The following is a 27337-nucleotide window of genomic DNA, read 5'->3' as shown; positions in this document are numbered from 1 at the left end:
ATAATTGTTGGGAATTTGCATTTTATATTATCAAGAAAAACACCAAGAGTGCACACACTGAAATGTCTCACCTTCTTTACTAATCATTGATATTATGTTGATAGTCCTAAATAAAAAGCTTTATCACAACTGTCACATAAACTTAACATTAACCAAGAAAACTAAACATTGACCAATGAACCATGTACAGCTAACAATTCTTCCAAACAACAGATATAGTTGACCTATTGGTTATAGTCTAAGAAAACCAGACCAAAACACAAAAACTTAACACTGAGCAATGAACCGTGAAAATGAGGTCAAGGTCAAATAAAACCTGTGCGATTGACATATACATCAAAGAATATTTCCATACAGCAAATATAGTTGACATATATTGCATAATGTATTAAATAAAAAGACCAAAACTCAAAAACTGAACTTTGACCTCTGAACCATGAAAATGAGGTCACGGTCAGATGACACCTGCCAGCTAGACATGTACACCTTACAATCATTCATACACCAAATATGGTAGACCTATTGCATACAGTATAAGAAAAACAGACCAAAACACAAAAACCTTACTGTAACCACTGAACCATGAAAATGAGTTCAAGGTCAGATAACACCTTTCAGTTGGAAATATACACTTTACAGTCCTTCCATACACTGAATATATACTAGATCTATTGCTTATAGTATCTGAGATATGGACCTGACCACCAAAACTTAACCTTGTTCACTGATTCATGAAATGAGGTCGAGGTCAAGTGAAAACTGTCTAACGGGCATGAAGACCTTGTAAGGTACACACATACCAAATATAGTAATCCTATTACTTATAATAAGAGAGAATTTAACATTACAAAAAAGTAGTCACTGAACCATGGAAATGAGGTCAAGGACATTGGACATGTGACTGACGGAAACTTCATAACATAAGGCATCTATATACAAAGTATGAAGCATCCAGGTCTTCAACCTTCTAAAATATGAAGCTTTTAAGACATTAGCCGCCGTCGGATCACTATCCCTATGTCGAGCTTTCTGCGACTTAAGTTGCAGGCTCGACAAAAATTGTTAACCTTCAAAAAATTATTTTTTTATAGAATCATGAACTAGATTTGGCATATCCTTGATTTTTCTTTCTTGTAGTGTTTTCTGGACTTTGACCTTTGTCCTTTTAAAGACATGTAATACACTTAGTCCTTTAGTTGCCCCTACTTTTGTCCTTTTGGAGACATGTAGTTGTGTTTCATTCACTTAGTCCTTTAATTGCCTTTTGAAGACATGTAATTGTGTTTCATTCACTTAGTCCTTTGATTGCCTATTGAAGACATGTAATTGTGTTTCATTCACTTAGTCCTTTAATTGCCTTTTGAAGACATGTAATTGTGTTTCATTCACTTAGTCCTTTAATTGCCCCTTGGTACTGACTCATCCTTTTTTACATCAACTAGTAGAAATCTCTCTATTAACTTACATAAAGAGATACATATATAAATGTATGTAGACTGAATAAATGTAGATGTGGGATATAATAAAGCAATGAGAATGTAACCTAACAAGACAAAAAGTGTGTTGTATCAGTCGGCTCTTTATACCATAAAATAGATTGGTCTTATTCAACTCACATGAACATAACAATGGCAAGGGGAGATATCTTCTGTATTTTTATCTTTTTTTTATGTAGAAAAATTGTTCCAATATTTTTTTCATATAACTCTACAGACCTACTTAGAGTATCAAATAAACAAGGATTCTGATGGTACTACATAAATAATACACTATCTCCCACCACTCACTTATAGAATCTTTTTTTCACCTTGCACCTTGCTTTGTCCAAGTTTTTTTGTTTGTTTTTGGAATAAGTAGTTTGGTAGTTCACTTAGAATTCTACTAGTTTTTACTTGTATCCAATTCTACACTAATGGGGAACAAGACTACAAATGACAAGAAGACTATTAAGTAAATCTTACCTTATTCAAACTTGCCATTATAGCCTAAAAATAGAAAAGAAAAGTTATATTTAATATATACTGTTGAGTTTTAATTGAGGTATTTGTGTTATTGCCAATTGAAAATACATGATCACTATGGGTGGTAAAATACTGACCTAATATTTTCATCTTATTTTATTCAAATAATATATAATAGCATTGAAACAGTAATTTATCTCAACTTTTCTGCACTATTTAAAGTTAATGAACTGAACTCAAAACCTTAAAAATCTAATCACATACCTGAATGAGGTACAAATATATTCTACAAGCAGGATGTGACTCTTTCCATCAAACACCAGAACATCTATTGCACTTTCCCAGATCTAAAAATTTCAAGTTTTATTTACCAGCATTAAGACACACATAAACAAGAATGTGTCCATAGTACACGGATGCCCCACTTGCACTATAATTTTCCATGTTCAGTGGACCGTGAAATTGGGGTCAAAACTTTAATTTGGAATTTAAATTAGAAAGATCATATCATAGGGAACATGTGTACTAAGTTTCAAGTAGATGTGACTTTAACTTCATCAAAAACTACTTTGACCAAAAACTTGAACCTGAACTTCGCACTTTCATTTTCTATGTTCAGTTGACCATGAAATTGGGGTCAACACTATAATTTGGCATTAAAATTAGAAAGATCATAGCATGGGGAACATGTGTACTAAGTTTCAAGTTGATTGGACTTCAACTTCATCAAAAACTACCTTTAACCTGAAGTGGGACGAACGAACGGACGAACGAACGAACGGAGGCACAGACCAGAAAACATAATGCCTCTCTACTATTTTAGGTGGGGCTTAAAAACAATATTAAATATCATATTGCAGCTTCTCAAAACACTGTCTATGATCAACTAGACCAGTCACATTAAATTCAATCATTTTTTATTCTGTATGTGCCTGTCGAAAGACAGGACCTATAAGGTAGTGGATGTAGTTAGAACCTGTGTACCATATTTGTTTTTACTTCATTGTTGTAGTACAAAGTAGGCTGTTGATTTTTTCTTTTGAAATGTTTTACATTTTATCAAACCAAGTCTTTTTATAGATGATTATATGGTATGGGTTTTGGCTTTTGCTCATTGTTGAAGGCTGTTGGACGACCTGTAATTGTTTATATCTGTGTCCTATGGTCTAGGAATAATTGTATCATTGTTAATCATACCACACCTCCTTAAGGTAACTTTGAACTAGACAAATAGACTTGTGTCGCTGCATGAAATTGATAGGACATCTCTGGAATCATGTCTTTCACCGGAAAATATCCTCAATTTTGTACGCCTTTATGACGTCATTTACCAGATAGAAGGCGCGCCTGTATCCCTACTCTATCAAAGTTTCAAGCACTTTCAGAATCGTCATTCTGCAGGGTAGTTTAGAAATAATTTATATTCAGTAAGTACGTAATCTTAATTCCCATACCACTTAAGGGAGGGTAACCAACTTATTAAATTTTAATTTTCCAAATATTTTGTGCAATATACGATCAAACTTTTTCACCCGTTCGCTCAACATGTGTTGGAAGTGACGATGTCTACATTGTAGTCATGTGGTGATGGAAGTCATATGACAGTTTCAACTAACTACCATATCCCGGAACTGGCCTATTGAGGTAACATATTCACTGAGGCATAAATGATCATTCCCTAAAATTATTAAAGCCAAGAAAACTTTCATGAAAATTTTCTTTGTACAATGCACAACAGAAAATCCAAGAATGTGTCCATAGTACATGGATGCCTCACTGGCACTATCATTTTCTATGTTCAGTGGACCTGGAAATTGGGGTCAAAACTCTTAAAATTAGAAAGATCATATCATAGGGAACATATGTACCAAGTTTCAAGTTGATTGGACTTCAACTTCATCAAAAAGTACCTTGACCAAAAACTTTAACCTGAAGTGGGACAGACGCATTTTCTATGTTCAGTGGACCGTGAAATTGGGGTCAAAACTCTTAAAATTAGAAAGATCATATCATAGGGAACATGTGTACTAAGTTTCAAGTTGATTGGACTTTAACTTCATCAAAAACTACCTTGACAAAAACTTTAACCTGAAGTGGGACAGACACATTTTCTATGTTCAGTGGACCATGAAATTGGGGTCAAAACTCTTAAAATTAGAAAGATCATATCATAGGGAACATGTGAACTAAGTGTCAAGTTGATTGGACTTGATCAAAAACTACATTGACCAAAAACTTTAACCGGAAGCGGGACAGACGGACGAACGGACAGATGAACAAACAGACGCACAGACCGAAAAACATAATGCATAAAAACTGCTAAAAAGCTACAACTCAACATTATCAAGCTGTTCATCAAATATAAAATCATTCCCTTCCATAGAAGCCAAGAAAAAGAAATTGTAATTGTACAATGAGTGTTGTATAATTCTATTGGTAAACAGGAAGTGGATGTACGGCAGAGGAAAACTGCTTACAGAGTGTATTGTTTAAACTCACCACCTCCCACACTAAAGGTGAACACAATACCACAACACCCTGAAAGATTAACGAGGCCGTTTTTATGAATTAATCTTTTTTTTGTAATCTTAAAAAACATATATTATACATACTAATTAGATAAATACTGATGAATGTACCTCTGAGGTCAGCCTATTTTATAAGTAAGGTTGTGTCGTCATCTCAAGTATCTGTGAAAAATAACTATATATTACATTTACTTGTTAAAGCCTGATATATGTAAATACATATCAATTGTCGTCATCTCAAGTATCTGTGAAAAATAACTATAAATTACATTTACTTGTTAAAGCCTGATATATGTAAATACATATCAACTGTCGTCATCTCAAGTATCTGTGGAAAATAACTATAAATCATATTAAATTGTTTAAGCCTGATATATGTAACATATATGTATCATTTAAAAATACTTCATTGGTACTTCTTTTTATAATTAACTGTTATGAATGTTCCTTATAAACATATCAATGTTTGTGTGTTATCTCCCTGTTTCTTATAAACAAATCAATGTTTGTGGGTTATCTCCCTGTATAAACATATCAATGTTTGTGTGTTATCTCCCTGTAAATGCTGTATAAACATGTCAATGCTTGTGGGTTATCTCCCTGTTTCTTATAAACTTATCAATGTTTGTGGGTTATCTCCCTGTTTCCATTAAACATATCAATGTTTGTGGGTTATCTCCCTGTTTCCATTAAACATATCAATGTTTGTGGGTTATCTCCCTGTTTCCATTAAACATATCAATGTTTGTGGGTTATCTCCCTGTTTCCATTAAACATATCAATGTTTGTGTGTTATCTCCCGGTTTCTTATAAACTTATCAATGTTTGTGTGTTATCTCCCTGTTTCCATTAAACATATCAATGTTTGTGTGTTATCTCCCTGTTTCCATTAAACATATCAATGTTTGTGTGTTATCTCCCTGTTTCTTATAAACATATCAATGTTTGTGGGTTATCTCCCTGTTTCTTATAAACATAAAAATGTTTGGGTGTTATCTTCCTAAATTTATGGCCCAGTTCATTAAAATGTAGACCTTGTCATATGAGGTTATTTTTGATTTGTTGACTATATATTGACCTGTATACATCACCATACTTGCTTTGTTGGGTTGCTGTCTCATTGACATATATCTCACATTTTACGTTTGAAACAAATTTCAAAAGTAAATGATCTGATTTAGTTCACATGTAATGTACATTTACCTATAATAACTTGACTGGACAAGGATCACATTGACTGGACAAGGATCTAAAAAATACAAATTATAGATATTCAAACTAAAGACGAGGCTAAACAAGTGAAACTGTGAGCTACTGCTCACTGATGATACCCCCGCCGCAAGTGGATAATATTAATAGTGTAAAAATATGCAAGTGTTCGGTATAGCTGACTTATATAAATCCTGAAACCAAATTTCAGAAATCCTTGTATTGTAGTTCCTGAGAAAAATGTGACGAAAATTTTCAACTTGGCTATCATGTGTAAAATCATACAAGTGTTCGGTAAACAGGAAGTTGTCAAGTGATCAATCTGAAAACGCATCACACGGTATAGCTGACTTAGATAAACCCTGAAACCAAATTTCAGAAATCCTTGTATTGTAGTTCCTGAGAAAAATGCGACGAAAGTTTCATGGGACGGACGGACTGACGGACGGACGGACAGACAGAGGTAAAACAGTATACCCCCCTTTTTTCAAAGAGGGGTATAAAAAGAAAACACCAACAAACAACAGTACACAAAACACAAAATAAACAAGCATTCTGACATTATTGCATTGCATACATAGTCCCCTACCATTTAAAAAATCATTGTACTGGAACAAAATGTTAACTTGATCTATAACTTGTCATGGTGTAAACTATATAACAAATATCAAGTCAATATCTTCAAGCATGACAACAAAATGTGAAAAACTGATTATTTAAGTAAATTTTCGAAGTCCAAGGACCATAACTCTGCACAAAATCATCAGACCAGAACTAAATTCGAACTTGATCTGTAACTTGTCATTATGAAGCAATAAACCAAATATTAAATCAATATCTTCAAGCACAAAGAAATCAAGCATGGCAATACATACATGACATAGTCCCCTACGGGTTAAAAAAATCATTGTAATGGAACGAAATTCTTACTTGATCTTTAACTTGTCATGGTGTAAACTATATAAAATAACAAAATAAACAATTATCACAGAGATATGTCTGGCTTTGTTGGAATTTCGATAATGCAAATGTTGAAATTAAAATAGCAACACTTTAACATGTAAGTTTTGCAAATATTCAAAGTCAATGAACCATGACTGAAGGTACATGGCTAAACAATCTCCAATGCTAATACAACTGCATACCAAATACCATTGACTTATCATAAGTAGTTACCTTTAAACAAACCTTAACACAAACTAATACATGTAAACTAAGCAAAATTTCAAAGTCAATAATCCATTACTGAGGGGGCGGGTTCAAATAATCTCTATGGTAATGAGATGTGCCAATGCTAATACAACTGCATACCTAATTTCATTGACCTACCACTAGTTGTTCTCCATATATCGATCTATTCACAAACTGATACATGAAAACTAAGCAAAAATTTCGACCATGACTGAGGGGGGGGGGGGCAAATATTCTCCAAGGAAATACGATATACCAATGCTTATACAACTGCATACCAATTATCATTAACTAACCACTATTGGTTCCCCATAAACTGACCTTATCACAAACTAATAAATGAAAATTAAGCAAAAATTTCAAAGTCAATTGACCATTACTGAGGGGGCGGGGCCAAATTATCTCCATGGAAATGAGATATGCTAATGCTTAAACAACTGTATACCAATTATCATTAACTTACCACTAGTGGTACCCCATAAACTGACCTAATCACAAACTAATACATGAAAACAAAGCAAAATTTCAAAGTCAATAGACCATAACTGAAGGGGCGGGGACAAATAATAATTTGACTCCGTCAAGCGAGACAAAAACCTACCACTTCATTCTTCAAACAATTTACTAAAGAAAAGGAAAAATACAAAATGTCATTTATCTTTATACAATGTCTTTTAAAAAATGAGTTATTTCCCTTTGAACAGAAATTTAGTAAATAATAAGTACATTGTATTTCATCAAAAATTTAATTCTAGAGAAAGGGCTTCACCTGAACATGGAGAAAAGCTAAAATCGTGAAAATCGAACTTGACCTGTAACTTGTCATGATAAAACAATACACCAAATATCAAATCAATATCTTCAAGCATGAAGAAAAAAAGTTTGGAAAACTGATTTGCCGGACTGACAGATGGACAGACAGACGGACAGAGCGCAAACAGAAAGTCACCTTCGACTTCGTCTGTAGGGGACTAATAAACAGCTGCGCCACAAGCGCATGATACGCCCGTCGTCTTGTGAAAAAAACATCAAAAACTGTTTTTGGAATAACACAGGGTTGTTCAGGAAGTCATGCTAAGTATATCCTGGCTCATCCTTATTCCTGCTCAATAGGAAGTTTATATAAGAGACAGGGAAAAAAATGCTCACAACATGTTTTATGTTTTTTACCAAAAAGCTCAATAAAAATTCAATTTATATAACTCAAAAATAAAATAAAGAATCATCACGAAAAAGTATACAGATCTTCAGATTAATATAACTAACAAGTGTGTGAAGTTTTATGCAATAATCATAAATAGTTTCTGAGATCTATACGGTGCGACATGTAACCCCCCCCCCCCCCCCCCCCCAATAGGCCCGTCAAAATTTTGACGGGGGTATAAAAACTGGAAAACTGATTTGCTGGACTGATGGATGGACAGACAGACTGACTTAGTGCAAACCTAAATTCCCCTTCCACTTTGTCGATAGAGAAATAAAAACCTTAAGACTGAGCAACACAAACCCAACCAAACGATGGGGGTGATCTCAGGTGCTCCGTAACGGTAAGCAGATGGCACTTGTGTTGCTCATGAATGTAAGTACAAACCCACTGATAGGTCTATAATTTAAAGATGCTTGTCAATGGTTGAATACAATTTTGACCTCTTTCATTGAATGGTTGCTGTCTCATTGACATAGATATCCCAAGTTCACTTCATTGTCGAAAACTCATATTTTTTAAGCAATTTACATTTTGTTAGACATGTTAGTTAAGTAATCATGTAGTTATGTCACATATTTTTTTGTTTCCCATATATATACAACAAAAGTAGATGAGTGCAAAATGTTAATCCTGTTAGCTCTTTATTATCTCCCCTTTAAGCATTTTAACATTATCAAATGAATTTCATTTGATAAAATAAATAACTTACCGATTCAATACAATTTGACTATAATATTCACTTACCTCTACTAAACATGTATTAAAGCGACTGGACTTGAAGCAAATAAAAACGTACAGTAGATCTTTAAACTGAAAATATAAGATAGCTCTATTACAGTTTCAGATGAATATCGGTTGAACCATTTCTGAATATATTATGTATTATATACTTTTTTAGCTTGTAACAAGTATCTTGTCATGAATGAAAGAGATATAACCTTCTGTATATAGTACCATACATAGCTTGGTGTAGGAGTTTTTAGGACAAATTCATAAAAGCATGAAGGCCTGTTATTAGCAAGGTTGTCTAATGGGAGTTATTTTTGTGTCATGTCACTGTATTATTAGCCAGGCTGTCTAATTGGAGTTATTTTTGTGTCATGTCACTGTATCATTAGCCAGGCTGTCTAATGGGAGTTATTTTTGTGTCGTGTCACTGTATTATGAGCAAGATTGTCTAATGGGAGTTATATTTGTGTCATGTCACTGTATTATTAGCCAGGCTGTCTAATGGGACTTATGTTTGTGGCATGTCACTGCATTATTCATGTAATTAGCCAGGCTGTCTAATGGGAGCTTTTTTTGTGTCATGTCACTGTATTATTAGCTAGGCTGTCTAATGGGAGTTATTTTTGTGTCATGTCACTGTATCATTAGCCAGGCTGTCTAATGGGAGTTATTTTTGTGTCATGTCACTGCATTATTAGCCAGGCTGTCTAATGGGAGTTATGTTTGTGTCATGTCACTGTATCATTAGCCAGGCTGTCTAATGGGAGTTATTTTTGTGTCATGTCACTGCATTATGAGCAAGACTGTCTAATGGGAGATATTTTTATGTCATGTCACTGTATTATTAGCCAGGCTGTCTAATGGGAGTTATGTTTGTGTCATGTCACTGTATTATTAGACAGGCTGTCTAATGGGAGTTATGTTTGTGTCATGTCATTGCATTATTAGCAAGGCTGTCTAATGGGAGTTATTTTTGTGTCATGTCACTGTATCATTAGCCAGGCTGTCTAATGGGAGTTATTTTTGTGTCATGTCACTGTATTATTAGGCAGGCTGTTTAATGGGAGTTATGTTTGTGTCATGTCACTGAATTATTAGCCAGGCTGTCTAATGGGAGTTATTTTTGAGTCATGTCACTGTATCATTAGCCAGGCTGTCTAATGGGAGTTATTTTTGTGTCATGTCACTGTATCATTAGCCAGGCTGTCTAATGGGAGTTATTTTTGTGTCATGTCACAGTATTATTAGCCAGGCTGTTTAATGGGAGTTATTTTTGTGTCATGTCACTGTATCATTAGCCAGGCTGTCTTATGGGAGTTATTTTTGTGTCATGTCACTGTGTTATTAGCCAGGCTATCTAATGGGAGTTATTTTTGTGCCATGTCACTGTATCTATAAATCAGGCTCATATAACCATCTGATAATTCTTTTACACAAACGTGATGATGTATCTGATAAAAATCACTACAATCCTTTTATATTATATAACCATGCATGTATAGCAGTGGTCAAGATTTGTACCATCTCGGGATTTGGTCAACTCATTATTACAGAATATTCAATAAATATTCAATTATCGATCCATTTTTAAAAGGGTGTTCCAACCCAGGTTAAAGGGGGGGGGGGGTTCCATCCATATGTTCTGATGGTTCGCACCCAAAACACATTCGCACCCCCACAAGTTCGCCCCTTGGCTACGTTCGCACCCTTTTTTATTCAAATGCTGGTTGAATTAGATTTTTTTTAGATACATATATATCAAAATATTTATATATTTTAATGAATAAAAATTCGTGAATTTTTTTAATGAAATATATTTTTTGACTGTGATTAGATGATTAATAGTCAGAGGTACTACTTATACAAGTAATTTTTATTTACTTGAGGAAGTTAAAATAAATATACACATATACAATAATTTGTAGGATACTTGTACAAGTGAATTTTAGTTACTTGTACATGTATATGTATAGAAAGTCATCCTATCTCCTTTCTTGAATTCTAAGAATTTCTTTACTCTAATAGAATTTTAAATTGTCTGCCCTTTGCAGATGTCTTTACTAATCATTAAGGTGTAATTTCATGGACAATGAAAATCCCATTTGTCTGTTATCTTCAGAACACTGCTCATTTACAAGTCCCCAAGGAGCAATTTTTGAAGGCCTTGAGCAAATACTTAAGATCTTTGCAAACAGTTTCTTTGTTGAATTAATGAGATGAAACATTGAACTCTAATAAAAAATTATGAGCTAACCTGGGAAAAATCATTAAAGCATGATTTTACATGGCAAACCTTAAGAATGTTTGTGGGATTGTAAGAAAAATTTACTTAATATACCAGTGAATTTTTCAGAAAATTAAGGGGAGATTATTTAAACATTATAATTAACTTAAATGTGTAAATTTTTTTTACTTCTTCAAGTAAATAAAAATGACTTTTACAAGTAGTACCCCTGACTGATATATTAATTATGATTTATTTAAGATTACTGTTCTAAATTGATATTAACAAAGATAATTTGGTATTATTGTTATGTGTCTGGTGTTAAGTAAAATACAAGTAGTTAGTTTGGTACAAGTAAAACAATGAAGACTTTTAATGAATAAAATGAAAGATAACTATTTTTACTAGTTTGTGACGAGTTTGATAGCCATTTGGATTTTTCTGCCCTACTTTAACAAGTCTAATAGACAAATGACTTAGTTTTTGACAGAGGCTGATTTATAAATTAAACTGAAACATTTTTTTTTTGATTCAGAGGGTTTTACAGGGCTTTTTGTGAGAAAAATTTGGTTGATTATTTAGGGAATCACTGAAGCATGACTGGAGCTGGTCCCCTCTTGGTCAGTCAGTGCCCCTCTCCCCCCCTTTATGAAAATTTCTGGATCCGCCATTTTTTTATCATGACAATATTTATTATCAATTCTGTCCAAATAATTCACAAAAGAAAACCTGTTTACGTTTTTAGAATGTCACTATTTTATTTTAAACAATAAAAAAACAAATTTTCTTTATTTAATAAAAAAACACTATCAAAAGGACGATTAAAATAAAGCTTCGAACTTATTCAGCACAAATCCTTTGATGCGAACGTGTGGGGTGTGAATGGAGCGAACATGAATTTAGGTAGCAATACACAGTTAGGAGTTTAGTTTTGCATTATGGCCCCTGTGGATTTTTCAAATAGGAAAGTTATTGTGTAATAAAATTCATTTTTAGACAGATGAGTGCTAATATAGCCTTCAAAGATGGTTTATAAGAGCATCAAGATTATTTTTTACATGTTTTATGGGCCGTTTTCTGTTTGACAGTCCGTATTTTCATAGCTAGACCGGCCATCGGTCCAGAAATTAATGTACTGTTTACAAATACTCTTTTACTACACGAAGTTTTTGACGCAATTTAACAAAAAAATGAGACGAAAGACATATGATTTTCATTGGATTTGCTGAATGATATATGTACACAGTTTCAGAAAAGGTATTACTTCAAGCGATTGAAATTCTACTTTTAGTCATCTTTCCCCCCCTTTTTGCAATATTTTATAACAAATAAATGCAGATTGTTGCCATGGATACACCAAAAAGAAATTATATTTTACCAGTTTATATACTGGAAATAAAATCTATGGAAAGATTCTGATTACATACATATGCCCATATATGACACAAACAGTAAGCTTCATATTGCAAGAAAGCAATGAAAAGGGGATGGTAAAATTCATAAGGGCAAATAATTTTCAGTATTTTTTCCTAACTGTTTATTGCTACCTTAGGCGAACGGACCCGGATTGGAACCAAGACAACATGGACGTCCGTCTTATATCTTAATTGAATTATCTGTGTTCTCACAATACCTCTGTATATCTTTGAGTAGGTTTTACTAAAATCGTATGTTTTACCCTTTCTTTCACAGGAAACATATTTTTGTCAGGGGCGCGAAACGGCCCGCAGTGATGTTAAGGTTGTTCGCCACATGAAAAGATACAAAATTGCAGTGTTTTCAAATTTAGTGTTCGATTAATAAATAGTTGTCTCCACTCATAGTATAGTCGGTGTGTATAAAGACCATAGATGTAGATTTTGAAAAAAAAATACAAATCTATTTTTAGACCAAGGGAAAAGGTCACGTGACCACCAGAAATAGAAAGTAAAATACTGACAAATAAATCGTAGTAGAACAAGGGCATACGGATGATTAAATTTAAAGTTTAAATCACCATTGGATAGTTTACGATCTAAAGTTCATTAAAAAATCATGGCAAAGTGTTGTTTTTAAAGATAATACATATAAAACCATCTTCAAAGGCAAATCACTTCACATTTTGTGCTTTTTCGGAGTTTCGGACACATTTTTATCACTACTTATAATATCTGTATTCTTTGCCATATGTTAGCGAAGTGTAATTTCAAATTCTCTTTCTGGAAAACCAAACAATATCGACCTTAGAGGCCAGTATGCCCTTGTTCTACTCGTTTTTATAACCGACTCTTCAGTATTTCAGTTAAATCGTCGATATTAAAACGCTCCATTGACTTCCAATGTTCCAAACGAGTTACTCCCCTTTGCTAACAGAGAACGCTAATTTTCGTTCTAATAATCAAAATTAAGCTTGTTTTTCTGTTCGTATGATATGTTTTCATTTTTTATAAACACTCTCAACTTACAGTTACTTTGTATTTGTTTGTGTTTTCAGTACAGTTGGATAAATAATATAGTTGGAAAAAGGGGGAGGGTCCGGAGAACAACATATTTCATCAGCGAATTTCGTTTTTTATATCTTGCACTGTAATTAAGGCACTGCTAATTTATGAAATTTGTTGTATGCAGATGAAGTCATTCTTTCATTGATTTGCAAATATAAAAATAAGACGATGTGGTCAGTTTTCTATTGAAATTGACCATTCATTGAGCAACACACATTAATGCAGTGCATTCTATAAAGATAAATTAAGGGTCTATAGGAATGCTTGAAGGGGCCTTCATTTCATACAAACTGCATTTTTTAATGTCTGCAACCTTTTCTGTTATACTGTTTTGTCTGATAATCACCACAACAGACAGACACTAATTAGCACTATATTCCCTTTTTATTTTTGTGCAGTGAGCATGGTGAGTATTGGTCATAATTTACTTTATTCCTTTGAGACTCTGATGTATGAATCATAAATTCTTGCTCAGAGAAATGTTTAATATATTATGTTGTACTTGTTGCATTGTTATTCTAATAATGTCATGTAGTCCCTAGATCATCAAAGAATGACCCATTGATTTTCAATTAGCTGTATATTTAATTGGTCTGCCTTATGTACATTAATGAGCAAATAAATTAACAAGCAGGGCACCAGTAGCCAAGGCTTGTTTAGGCTTTTGACTTGGCCACTAAATGTCTCTAATTCTAATGCAATTAGTTTGAATCAAATTTTGTGAAATCCTCATTCCTTATAGTTAAGAAAATATCCATAATGTTGATATTTATCTTTCATATTTTTCACAAGTTGGGCCCTATATTGATAATATTAGTCTTTCTCCTTGCTTTATACCCCTGTTATAATATTCAGCTGGAGAGGTTTTTGCATAGTCATATATATGTAATTTAATATCATGCTCAAATGAGAACCTGTTTGATATATAGGTATAAGATCAAAATCAGCATTATAGGAGTAATAGTGATTCTACTCAGAATTGGTCTATCTGTATAAAGAATTGGAAATATTGTCTAACATAAGAACACTTTCATTTTTATTGCTAAAAGTAAAAAAAATTACATTTAAGTTTTGAATAAAATACATTTGTAGTTTTACTAATGTCATAGACAATGAATGTCACCTGTCAAACTGTTGATACACATTTCCAATAAAACAGTGTAATATCCTACAAGGAATAATGTATACTTCCTACCTCCTTAATACTGAATGATTTCCTACACATTTATTTTAATCACTGTATCCTTGTAGTACATGAATCACATTGAATTTTCCTTTTCTATTCACATTGCTTAATCACTGTTTATTCTCATATCAATTTTGAAGTAAAATTTACACATGATTTTTTATGAATATTTTGAAATCAATCCTTCCTTTATCCAATTGACATCATAAAATCTATGTTTTACTTCTAGTGTAGATATATAGGTCACTTTATCATAGTTTGGATATCTTCATTTAATCTGAAATATAATAATAATGAAAATCCACAAATCATTGGTCATTATGAATTTAACTCACTGTAAACAAGTCAACTACCATAATTAAACACACAATTTTACACAAGTCATGTACATTGTGGATGTTTCAAATACATTGGAATATTTTAACTAATATATAAATATACTATGATCATTATAACTTATCCAAAGATTGTGATCACCTTCATAATAAATGATTGTTCAAAACACACTATCAGGATTTCATCCTATCAACAAGACTTGTGAAATCAGGACTCAAGAAAATACATGTCATACATGTGTAATGAAACTGTTTCTTTGTAAATCTTTGTAATGTGCAGCTCTTAGTAATTAAAAGTCTTGATTGTTTTGAAGTTTCTTAAAAAATTAGCTGATTATGTTTTAAAAAGTTTTATTGTAAGCTGACATGTATATAATGACAGCAATGAGCATGAGCTTGAAGTTATATAATTAAAGAGATGCATTTTGTTCAATTGGAATTTCTATCAATTCAAATTCTAGTACCATACTTAAATTATAATCATTAATGCAAACAGTTCATTAATTGAAATTATATATTTCAAATTTAGTTTGAGTTTAGGTTAAACTACTGATAAATTTATAAAACAGAATATATTTTGTAGTACAAATGTATCAATATTTAATTATGATTGGCAATCACATCTCATCTTCTTTTTTATACTGAAATTTACCTGTTTTATATTCAATTCTAATTGATGACAAATTCATTTAAAGTACAGCACAGTCTGGTCAAATCCTATATTAAAGAAAATAGAGAACACATGAATAATTGAAAAACTTGATATGCCAAAATTAAATGAAATAATTTATGCAAACAATTGATAAAAAATGATTAAATATCTTTACCTTTTATAATACAAGGCCATCTTTTTGACACCTTTTTTATGCATATATTTTCTTATTAATGCTATGATATGATAGAGGAGTATAAAAAAGGAATTTTTCCTAAAACTATGAATACTTTGTACTTGCTAGCTAGCTACATTTACATAATGTGCACACACTTACAACTATACAGCCTGATACTGGATAAATAAAGAGAAATAAATGACACATTTATAAAAAGTGCAATTATGTATCCTCCACTTTAATTTCTCCTGAATGAAAGTAATAGTAATTTTGACAAAGATTTATAAACAATGAAGTCTGTCATACAATATATTTGAACTCTCAATATTTTCAGAGTTATGTTGTTTTTTATACATCAATATTTGAAATTGCTTATTCATAACTTTTCATTTGAAAAATACCCCCACATTTTTATTTCTACACTATTTTCAATGAAATCAAGGATCAGGTTTGTCTAATGACACTTGTCAATCTAATTAGACAATCAATCAGTAAATTTATGTAAATATTTTTTTTTTTTTCTGAAATCAAATGGTTATTTATTGGTAAATAAATAAAGAACACTACAAATAACCAATAGTATTATATGCTCGAATCCACATTTATTTTCGACTTAAAAAATAAACACTTCATAGTGATCTTGCGGTTAGATTGTAAAATAAACATGGTCAAGTTGGAATTCGATAACACCTCCCCCTTTTTGTATAGAAAAGAAAACAACACCTAACGTTTCGCCAATTTAACAAATCGTATGAAAACAAACATAAGATAAGTGATATTGTACTTACAGTTGGATATTCGAGTCATGTTTTCCGTCAGGAACATCATCAAATCGTATAAAAACTTCATAAACAGCTGACACGCACTTGCTTGTTTTGATGCCTTTTCAAGCTTTGAAATGACGTTGCGTGTAAGAATAAATGTGCTGACAACCAATAGAAACGACTACATGACGTCACAATTAGATTGCGATAGAATCTTTGAAAACTTATGGAGAACTGCCTTAACATTACTGCGGGGTGCGTATAATATACAACTCGTTTCAGGAGTTGTTTCTGGGTTACACTAATGACTGGACCGAATGACAGGACCGAATAACAGGACCAAATGAAAAATGCTAATAACTTTTTTATTATTCATAGGATTGATCTCAAATTTGAAATATAATAAGATGTCAGCATTTGAAATTTAAAATTAAAAAAAAATTATATAGAAACTTGAAAAAACGTGACCTGACCATCGATGACAATGACAGGGCCAATATCGAGAATGACATCACAACTTCCTCTCTTCGTAAACAATGCAGAATAGGAACTGCACTACAGAGAATACAAGAACGGCAGAAAATCATTGACACAGGACACAACGATCCGGCACTTTTCTATAGCCTTATATCAAATATTTTTGTATTACTTTAAAATATCTATTATTTTTGTATTTAATTGAGAAAAGACAAACATAGAATATAATATTTAGTGTTAATAATTTGAGACAAAGAAAAGTGTTAGGATATTTTTTGTTTGTTTTTTCATATTGTTCACTTCTAATCATGTCTTCATTTCCAGTGATTATTGATGGCCATTCCCAGGCCAAGGGAAGCCGAAAGCCAACGAGGTCTATGTAATAAGATGTGAAAACTCCGATGATTGGAAATGTGACCAATATCCGTGGATACAATATGGGTTAAAAAAAGTGACAATTGGTAGTGCTGTGCTAGAAAAGAAATATTTCAAGATAAAACAACCAGGTTCTATAAGTCAACAATCAGGTAAGAGGAGTAGACCAGTTGGTTCACTTGAATTCAGAAGAACAGCGTTTTACTTCGAAGACAAGAAGAATTTAGTGCTAGTGCATTATGAAGGTGACGAGAATGTGTATACTCCTTTAATTCATGGAAACCGAAAAGAAAAAGAAAATGCACCGGAATATGTTCGTACCGCCCCTCGGTGTTAAAAGCCATAGAAAAAGTTGTACAAAAAGGTGACAAAACCGCTATAGATGTGTATAGAGACAGTATTTCAAACAGTGATATTCCTGGTGTACAACAAGGTATAATGAACGCAAGTGAAAAGTGAACGAACAGAAGAGAATAAGTAAAGATGACATTTATAATCTGATGTTGTTAGCTTACCACATGGAAGGTTATATTCAAGAAATTACTGTGTTCCCGGATTTAACTTCTATAATAGCTTTACCGGAGATGATATCTATAGTTGATCAGCTACTGGACGTAAATACTGAAGATGATCAACCGTTTCTATTCTTCTACGATACAACATTTAAGGCAGTGGCTATTCGTCCGGCTAGCCGGACAAATAGTCAAAAATGTCTAGTCATCCGGCAAGCCGGACAAATGGCATGTTTACGGTTTTTCGCTATTTGTCCGGCCAAAAATATAATGATGAAGATATAGCATCGTGTTTTGAAGGTTTTAAATAAAGCACGAGTTGTTTTAAAATAATCATATTGTCTAACATCGTTTTATGAAAAAGAACTCATTCTAATAAAAAAAACAAAAAAACTATACATTTGAATCACATTTTTTTTATTCTAATATTCTAAAGGAATTTGGGTAGGAGGGGGGGATGATTCTCTCTTTTATAGTTCTGCCTATGAATTTCATATAAGGTAAATAGTCGGGCCAATCATTATTGGCTTTTTCTATGATTCCAAAAGATCCTGATTTATTGTTTCTGTGAAGTTTGGTTAAAGTAAGGTCCCCATATGATTATGAACGATTCTTTATTAAAATTGTTCGGCGATTTTTATTTCATAGGAAATTAGAGAAAAGGGCAGGCACGTGTAACCTTTTCCCCAAAAGTAGGATCGTGTTTTCGATAAGATTGTTTAAGAAAAAAATGTGTACTAGTATTAGATACAACAGAAAAAAGGAGGGTACCCCAACCCTGGTGTCTCATTCCCAGTCAAGGCATATCAGTAAGTTCATATATCTCCGTTGTAGTATAACTTGAAAATAATGCATCCAAGCAAGTTTGATATAGTATTTTTTTTCCGAATGCGTTTTGTGTCCATAAGCATGATAAGGTAAATGGGGTTAAATGATCTTAAATCATCAATTTCACTTTGATTTCAGGCTTATTCCTCACAGTTAACATGTACTCGCTATTGTTCCGGAATCACTCCTATATACATTTGTTTAAAGCAATCACATTCTCTCAGGTTTTCTCTATGACATCTTTAAATATAAATCACGATCTCCAAATTCTCAAAACGTCCATTGCATACGCGCGTGTGTTATCCGACACCGCGTGTGTTATCCGACAACTCATCCGAGACACTTTCCGCGTCACATGACACTTTTATTGATATTGAAGATTGGCGCATCCGCAGACGGATGGCCGGACGAATAGAGATTTTTAACTATTCGTCCGTCCAGCCGGACGAATAGACACTCCGAACATTTAAACTCGGAGATTTTTATGTGTCGCCTCTTGTGTTCCGTAATATTATATTTGAGGATCGCCCTATCATGCCAGTAGCATTTCTCATACATGGAAGGAAAAAAGAAAAGGTTCATTCGAAATTTTTCGATTTTGTGTCATCAGTGTTTCCGAAGTTAAATAGAAAGTGTGTACCGTTTGTGACTGACCGGGAACCAGGATTATCAAATGCAATAGAAAAGAATTTCCCGAACTGTGATGTGATAATGTGTTGGAACCATTTGATTGGTGATGCCAAATTCAACCTACAGAAGATGGGTGCAGATCAAACTAACATTGCATTTTATCTTTCTAACATTCGGGAATTACTGCGTTGTGAAAGTGATGAAGAATTCAAGGAGAAAAAGCAGTTGTTAACAGTGAAGTGGTCAAAACCGTTCGTCACATATTTCAACAAAATTGAAAAGGATATTTTATATCATTGTGGAAAGTGGATAATAAGTAAGTATGACAACCTTTATGATCCGTTTTCTTGAGTTACTAACAATCCGTGTGAGAGTATGAACGCCGTTATTAAACGACTGAACAAGTATAAGGAGCTTGATTGCTTTGTGTTATCCATGTACTACCTTCAGTGTTACTACTATACCGAAACAGTTTCCCCATATATCTGGATTTCAACCGACAGGATTATCGCCTGTTTACGATGAAGACAAACAGTGCTGGGTTGAAAGTTTCGGGAAATTCAGCAGTAAGGATACACCGTGTGTTCAAGTTCAACATACAGGAAAGTCGCACTGGGTAACCTCTTTTCAACATAAAAAGGAAAATGCCGTTTATGTGTTAGACAGTAAAAGTACAGAGTTCAAACTTACACCTTCGATGGAAATTCAGTTGTCATCTATTTATGGTCATGGAAAAAGGAACTTACTTGTGAAACTACCTGACGCACAACAGCAAACAAATGGATATGACTGTGGTGTCTATGCAATTGCCAACATGATGGAATATTGTGATAAAGGAAAATTCAACACTCAGAGACGTACCAACTTTATTGAGAAATATATGCGACCGCATTTAATTTCTTGTTTAGAAAAGGGTCACTTTACACCATTTCCTCAACGAATAACATCAAGTTCCGATTTTGTGAGAATATATGCAAGAAGGATTGACAGTAACTGTCAGTGTGGCAAACCAGATGTTTTTGAGAATATGATAGGATGTGAGGCAAAACGTGGAAGAATCAATTGTGCTGAGTGGGTTCATCAGACATGTTCAGGAGTTTTAGAAGATTGGTACTGTGACGAGCACCGTGTTATTTGAACTTTTTATTGTCTTTAAAGTAGTATATTAACTAAGTTGTAAATATTGTTGTATATATTACCGGTCATGATTTGACACGTTTGATTTACAGTTATAAATTGACAAACAATAGGTGTGAAATAAGCCATTAACAAGTTGATAAATTCTAAATAGTTTGTGATTACAGTAATTAGCATTATGCATAGTTTGTTTTCTCAATATATTAAACTCATATCATTAAAAATTATTTCCGTTTAACTACTTAAGGTATGCCCGTGCCTTGTGCAGGATATCTTGGTAGTTTAAAATATTTTAATAAACATAAATAAACATTTTCGCGGACTACTTGAGGTATGCCCGTGCCTTGTGCAGGATCTCTTGGTAGTTTTAAATATTTTAATAAACATAAATAAACATTTTCGCGGACTACTTGAGGTATGCCCGTGCCTTGTGCAGGATATCTTGGTAGTTTTAAATATTTTAATAAACATAAATAAACATTTTCGCAGACTACTTGAGGTATGCCCGAGCCTTGTGCAGGATGTCTTGGTAGTTATAATATCTCATAAAAATAAATAAATGTTTTCGTGGACTACTGGAGGTATGCCCGAGCCTTGTGCAGGATATCTTGGTAGTTATAATATCTCATAAAAATAAATAAATGTTTTCGTGGACTACTGGAGGTATGCCCGAGCCTTGTGCATGCAGGATACCTGTTTTAGTTTAAAATTTTCCCGAATGTCTATGAATTTTGCGGTTGTAAATATGTTTGATACTAGTTTACATGTATTACCTTTCAGTTATATTTTCAGGTAAGATTATTTCCATCACATAATTTATTTTTAAATGCTTTCAAACATATAGACGTATTTTTTTTATTGTTATATAATTTTAAGTTTTCAGTTTTATTTTTTTGTTGATACATGTACATTTCTAATTATATCTACTAGTATTTGCATTTGTAATCCTACTTATTTTTTTCTTTATTTCAGGGTTGGGTACACTGCTAGATAGGTCCTCGTCCTGTACCCTGGGATGACTATAAAAGTCATGCAGAATGCTAGCAAAACAGTTTAAATTATATTACAGAATCAGTCTTTAGATTATACACAAAGTTAAAAAAGGAATAAAACTATTCTTGGCTTATGAATTGAATTAAGATGAATAAATTTGAAGTATTTACTTTTACGTCTAGATATGTAATTAGTCAGGTTTTCCTTGTCACGATAACGGTTAATTATGACACTGAGAGTCAACGTACGTTGGTCAAGTTTATTACCTTAAAAAATTGAAATAATCTATTTTTTGTAGTAATTTCTTATTTTTTAATTATCAAAAATTAATAATTTTCTAATTTTGTTATTTAGATAATAACAAAGGAGGTTTCATCGGTCGGGTTATGTCGATATTGGTCAGGTAAATGTCAACGATGGTCAAGTCACATTTTCGCGAGCTTTTTTAATTTTTTTTATTTATTTTTTTCTAATATTTAAGTATTAAATGTTGAAATCTAATAAATTTTTAAATTTGAAACAAATCCTTCAAGAAATGAAAAAGTTATTAGCATTTTCATTTGGTCCTGTCATTCTCGATATTGGTCCTGTCATTGTCATCGATGGTCAGGTCACGTTTTTGCAAGTTTCTGATAAAATTTTATATATTTTTTTTTAATTTTAAATTACAAATGGTGACATCTTATTATATTTCAAATTTGAGATCAATCCTATGGATAATAAAAAAGTTATTAGCATTTTTCATTTGGTCCTGTCATTCGGTCCTGTCATTCGGTCCAGTCATTAGTGCTACCCGTTGTTTCTCCGGAAAATCTTAAGTCAGATGAGGTTTTTTTTTCGCGCGGAACCAATAACATTCAGTTTTGAATCCAGAGGCGAATTTAGCCCCCCTTTTGAGAAAAAAATTTGATTGATTATATAGGGAATCACTGAAGCGTGACGGGATCGGGCCCCCTCTTAGGCAGCCAGTGGGCCCCCACTTATGAAAATTACTAGATCCGCCACTGGAATCCGGTTCCTTACCTGGAAGAAGAAGAGGTTGCAGATGCAGTGATCTGCAGTGGCGGACCCAGGCCTGAGGAGACGTCTAGAGCGTACAATCTCTCCCCTTTTGATCGAAAAAAAATTCTCAGACTCATGCTACTCACGATTTATATGATGTTTAGGGTTACATGCAAAGGAAATAAATCAATAATCTGTGTCTAGTTCACCTGACTGGATCAGTTTTAAATGGATACCTGTGCGTGTACAATCAATAAGGACGTTATGCTTACTTCTTTGTTAGATGGACCTTTAAATACCTTTATCTTTGTTAGCTTCCTATTGAAAGAAGACTTATATTATATATAGCTATTACAAATCAGTGGGACGGTAACCAAAGACGATTGAAAAACCTGTTCGACTAGTTTATAAATAAATTTATTTAAACGAATAAATATGTGCATCTTACACCAAAATGTTGTACTAAGAAGTCCATCTTTTCTATTTGGTTTACTATGAATTGAGTTAAATAAATTAGTAAACTAATTACTTGAAACGTTGTCCTACTGGCAAATTAGTCCTGGCAGTAGTCTTTGATACTATTACATATTTATTTTTATATACCAAGGAAACAGATATGGGACCAGTACAAGGAAGTATTCCTTTACGACCAGATTTAAACAGGGTCGGACCAGTCATTTAAAAAAAGGGGGGGTCCAACTATATGTCCCCATTCAAATGCATTGATCGTCCCAAAACTTGAAAAAGGGGGGTTCCAACCCCCGGAACCCTACCCCTGGATCCGCTGAGAATTACAAGGAAGTATGGCCCTTACGACCAGATACATGTAGCAATGTTTTTAATTACTAAAAGAAAGTTGATCAAAAGAGTAGGCTAACTTGTTACAAGTGCCATATACCAATACAATATTTTTAAATAATTTCCGAATGAGGTCCCCAAAGGGAAGGCCTATATGTGTAACATATGATACCTTTCACCAGTGGCGGATCCAGGACTTTCAAAAATGGAGGGGGGACAGAGGGGCACATTAAAAAAAAACAGGGGACCCGACAGTTAAAAGCCTGAGAAATGCACATACAACCCAATGTTAGGCCATAAGGTGCCTCCTTGGTACGCCCCTATTTTTATTAATCAGTACAATCAGAGCCTATGATATTCTTCAAAAAAAAAGATTAAATCGTGTAACACACACATATAGATTATAAGATACTTAAATTAATGTCTTAATAATCAATACATATATTATCAGAAATAACTAAAAATTACCTTTAAAAAACAATTGTCCACTTGGTTAAAATGAATTTCCACTTTCGTTTCATATGTAAACACACATACATAACGACTGTCGCTAAGTCATTTTCACATACGGGTATCTAGAATGTAATACAATACCATTCATTGCAATACAATATACACATATGTATTTATTTTAACCAATTAAAAATGCCGTTAAGTGATTATAATTGAACATACACCAGATAATATTACAATATTTCATTCATAAAAGAAAGGGAGATTGTATATTTTAGCAGAGACATATTTCATTATCACTGATCTAGAATATATATTTGTTTAGGGGCGGGAATTTCTCGCTGCATTGAAACCTGTTGGTGACCTTCTGCTGTTGACTGTTCTATGGTCGGGTTCTTGTCTCTTTGACACATTCCCCATTTCCATTCTCAATTTTAATTTTACATGCATGTGTATATGATCTCTCTCTGATTTTAGTAAGTTCAAGGCTTTTAATTTCAAAAAGGGGGGTCTGCGATAACCGATGAAAAAAACATGCATTTTGACAATTTATTGCACATGATGCTGAGTCATAACTTCAAACATCTCAAGGGTTGACAATGTTGACTGGGGCATGGACATATGGTCACCTGGACTTCTCCCGTTCCGGCAGAAACTTTAACCCTTGATGAAGGGAGGTGTCCGTTTGACAGGGCGGGGATGTATAAATACCCTGCCACATCCGGTCAGAATCGATGCTTCGTGTAGAGAAAGTAGGTTGGCCCTCTGCACGTGAAATAACACTTGAAACAAATTCGTAAGGGGTTCGAGTTTCCCGTCCTTCATTCCGACCGGCCAACCTATTTGGGACTGATGGTTTCTCGTTCTAAATATGTATTAAATATTTGCCACTGGACGTTTTAAGCAACAACTAATTGATAAATCATAACTAAAAATTATTAACATATTTCCAAAAATATATTTTACCGTTTTGCTCTTAAACTTGTTTGTAAGATGCACATATTTATTCGTTTAAAACTTAGTCTTATAGGGATTTCAGTCGTCTTTGGTTCACGTGCAAAAAAATGGTGACTGTGGAATAATTTCAGTAAAAAAAGGGTGGGGTGGGGGGGGGGGGAAGGGGACCGAATAGAGTGAAAAATAAAAAGACAGGACAGAGATTACACTTTAAAAAAATGCAGGACAAAATTTTACATCTTAGCCTTCCTCTCATCCCTCTTAGAAATAAAATGGTAGCTCCCTTACAACAATTATTACATAACGTATCTTCAATGCCAAACATACCGTAGGTCATAAATGACGTCACAACCGTATATATATATATATATATATAGTTTGAACAACACACATTGTAAAAGATAATATGTCGTCAAACTTTTATTTGTTTCTATTTTATGGAAAGGGAATGATCGCATATTTGGTCTGCAGCTTGATAAAGTTGAGTTGAAGTGTGGAGGCAATTTTTACATACAGACATTTTTTCGACGAGGCCATACTATATAATCTTCGCGTTCAAGATAGATACGAGCTAAAGTTCGAGTTTATTAATAAGTTCAAGTTTGGTTTTTTACACTTCGATTTAAGCTCCGAGTTAGAGTCGCATTTCAAGTTGAAAGTTAAACTTCGAGTTATGATTTGAGTTAATTAATTTGAGTTCGTCCTTCAACATGTTCAATAAATTTTAATTGCGCGTCCAGATCTTTAAAAAAAAACTGTAATACTGCTTCCATTTTTAAAACAGCAATGTCCTATGAATTTCAGTAAGAAGTCGAGTTAGTTTTCTTGTTAAATACTTTTTTTGTGGCACACAATCTTTTATTGAAACGGTATCAAAATGAATATTAAAGTATCCAAGACTCAATACTCAAAACGGGAAAAGATGGCAAAAAATAATGATTCCAGTAGAAATGGTTCATAATCTCTCTTCGTCCCTTTTTACCTTTTAGAACCAGTTAAGCCGCATGTATTACAATCAAAGTATCCAATAGAGGAGCCTCTCTTCGTCCCTTTTTTTTTACCTTTACGAACTAGTTAAGCCGCATGTATCTCAATCATAGTACTCCGTCAGAGTAGTCTCTTTGAGTCCCTTTTTTACCGTTAAGAACTAGTTAAGCCGCGTGCATCTCAAAGTACCCCGTCAAAGTAGTCTCTCTTCGTCCCTTTTTTAAGTTTTAGAACTAGTTAAGCCGCACGTATCTCAATCAAAGTACCTCGTCAAAGTAGTCTCTTTTCGTCCCTTTTTTTACCTTTAAGAACTAGTTAAGCTGCATGTATCTCAATCAAAGTACCCCGCCAAAGAAGTCACTCTTCGTCCCTTTTTTTACGTTTTAGAACTAGTTTAGCCGCACGTATCTCAACAAAGTACTTCGTCAAAGTAGTCTCTTTTCGTCCCTTTTTTACCTTCAAGAACTAGTTAAGCCGCATGTATCTCAATCAAAGTACCCGATAAGAGTAGTCTCTTTTCGTCCATTTTTTAACCGTTAAGAACTAGTTAAGCCGCGTGCATCTCAAAGTACCCCGTCAAAGTAGCCTCTTTTCTTCCGTTTTTTTCCTTTAAGAACTAGTTAAGCCGCGTGTATCTCAATCAAAGTACCTCGTCAAAGTAGTTTCTTTTCTTCCGTTTTTTCCCGTTAAGAACTAGTTCAGCCGCGTGTACCTCAATCAAAGTACCCCGTCAAAGTAGTCTCTTTTCTTCCGTTTTTTTCCTTTAAGAACAAGTTAAGCCGCATGTATCTCAATCAAAGTACCCTGTCAAAGTAGTCTCTCTTCGTCCTTTTTTACCTGTAAGAACTAGCTAAGCCGCACGTATCTCAATCAAAATACCTCGTCAAAGTAGTCTCTCTTCGTCCTTTTTTACCTGTAAGAACTAGTTAAGCCGCATGCATCTCAATCAAAATAACTCGTCAAAGTAGTCTCTCTTTTTCCACTTTTTTACCTGTAAGAACTAGTTAAGCCGCACGTATCTCAATCAAAATACCTCGTCAAAGTATTCTCACTACGTCCCTTTTTTACCCTTAAGAACTAGTAAATCCGCACGTATCTAAAATAAAGTATCCCGTCAAGGTATTCTCTCTTCGTCCCTTTTTTACTTTTAAGAACTAGTAAAGCCGCGTGTATCTCAATCATAAAACCTCGTCAAAGAAGTCTCTCTTCGTCCCTTTTTTACCTTGAAGAACTAGTTACCCGCACGTATCTAAATCAAAGTACCCCGTCAAAGTAGTCTCTCTTCGTCCCTTTTTTACCTTTAAGAACTAGTTAATTAAGCCGCATGTATTTTAATCAAAGTACCCCGTCAGAGTAGTCTCTCTTCGTCCCTTTTTTACCTTTTAGAACTAGTTAAGCCGCACGTTTCTGAATCAAAGTACCTCGTCAAAGTAACCACTCTTTGTCCGTTTTTTACCTTTAAGAACTAGTTAAGCCGCATGTATCTCAATCAAAGTACCTCGTCAAAGTAGTCTCTCTTCGTCCCTTTTTTACGTTTTAGA

At 33.5% G+C, this 27337-nt stretch overlaps 2 long non-coding RNA genes across 2 annotated transcripts; both read right to left on the bottom strand.

Moving 5' to 3' along the window:
- Positions 1-2224: 2224 nt before the first annotated feature.
- Positions 2225-23970, bottom strand: LOC134702072 (uncharacterized). Its single transcript, XR_010104310.1, has 5 exons — positions 23868-23970; positions 8841-8906; positions 5693-5738; positions 4574-4651; positions 2225-2308 (listed from the first exon to the last, which is right to left on the bottom strand). It is a non-coding gene; the product is annotated as an uncharacterized LOC134702072 (long non-coding RNA).
- On the bottom strand, positions 14545-16894 carry LOC134702086 (uncharacterized). The gene is made up of 3 exons (XR_010104316.1): positions 16672-16894; positions 15706-15770; positions 14545-14995 (listed from the first exon to the last, which is right to left on the bottom strand). It is a non-coding gene; the product is annotated as an uncharacterized LOC134702086 (long non-coding RNA).
- Positions 23971-27337: the final 3367 nt, after the last annotated feature.

Source organism: Mytilus trossulus, unplaced genomic scaffold (assembly GCF_036588685.1).
Source record: "Mytilus trossulus isolate FHL-02 unplaced genomic scaffold, PNRI_Mtr1.1.1.hap1 h1tg000396l__unscaffolded, whole genome shotgun sequence".
Classification (NCBI taxonomy): Eukaryota; Metazoa; Mollusca; class Bivalvia; order Mytilida; family Mytilidae; genus Mytilus; species Mytilus trossulus.
The sequence above is the reverse complement of the archived record's forward strand: the minus strand, read 5'-3'. Positions and strand labels throughout refer to the sequence as shown.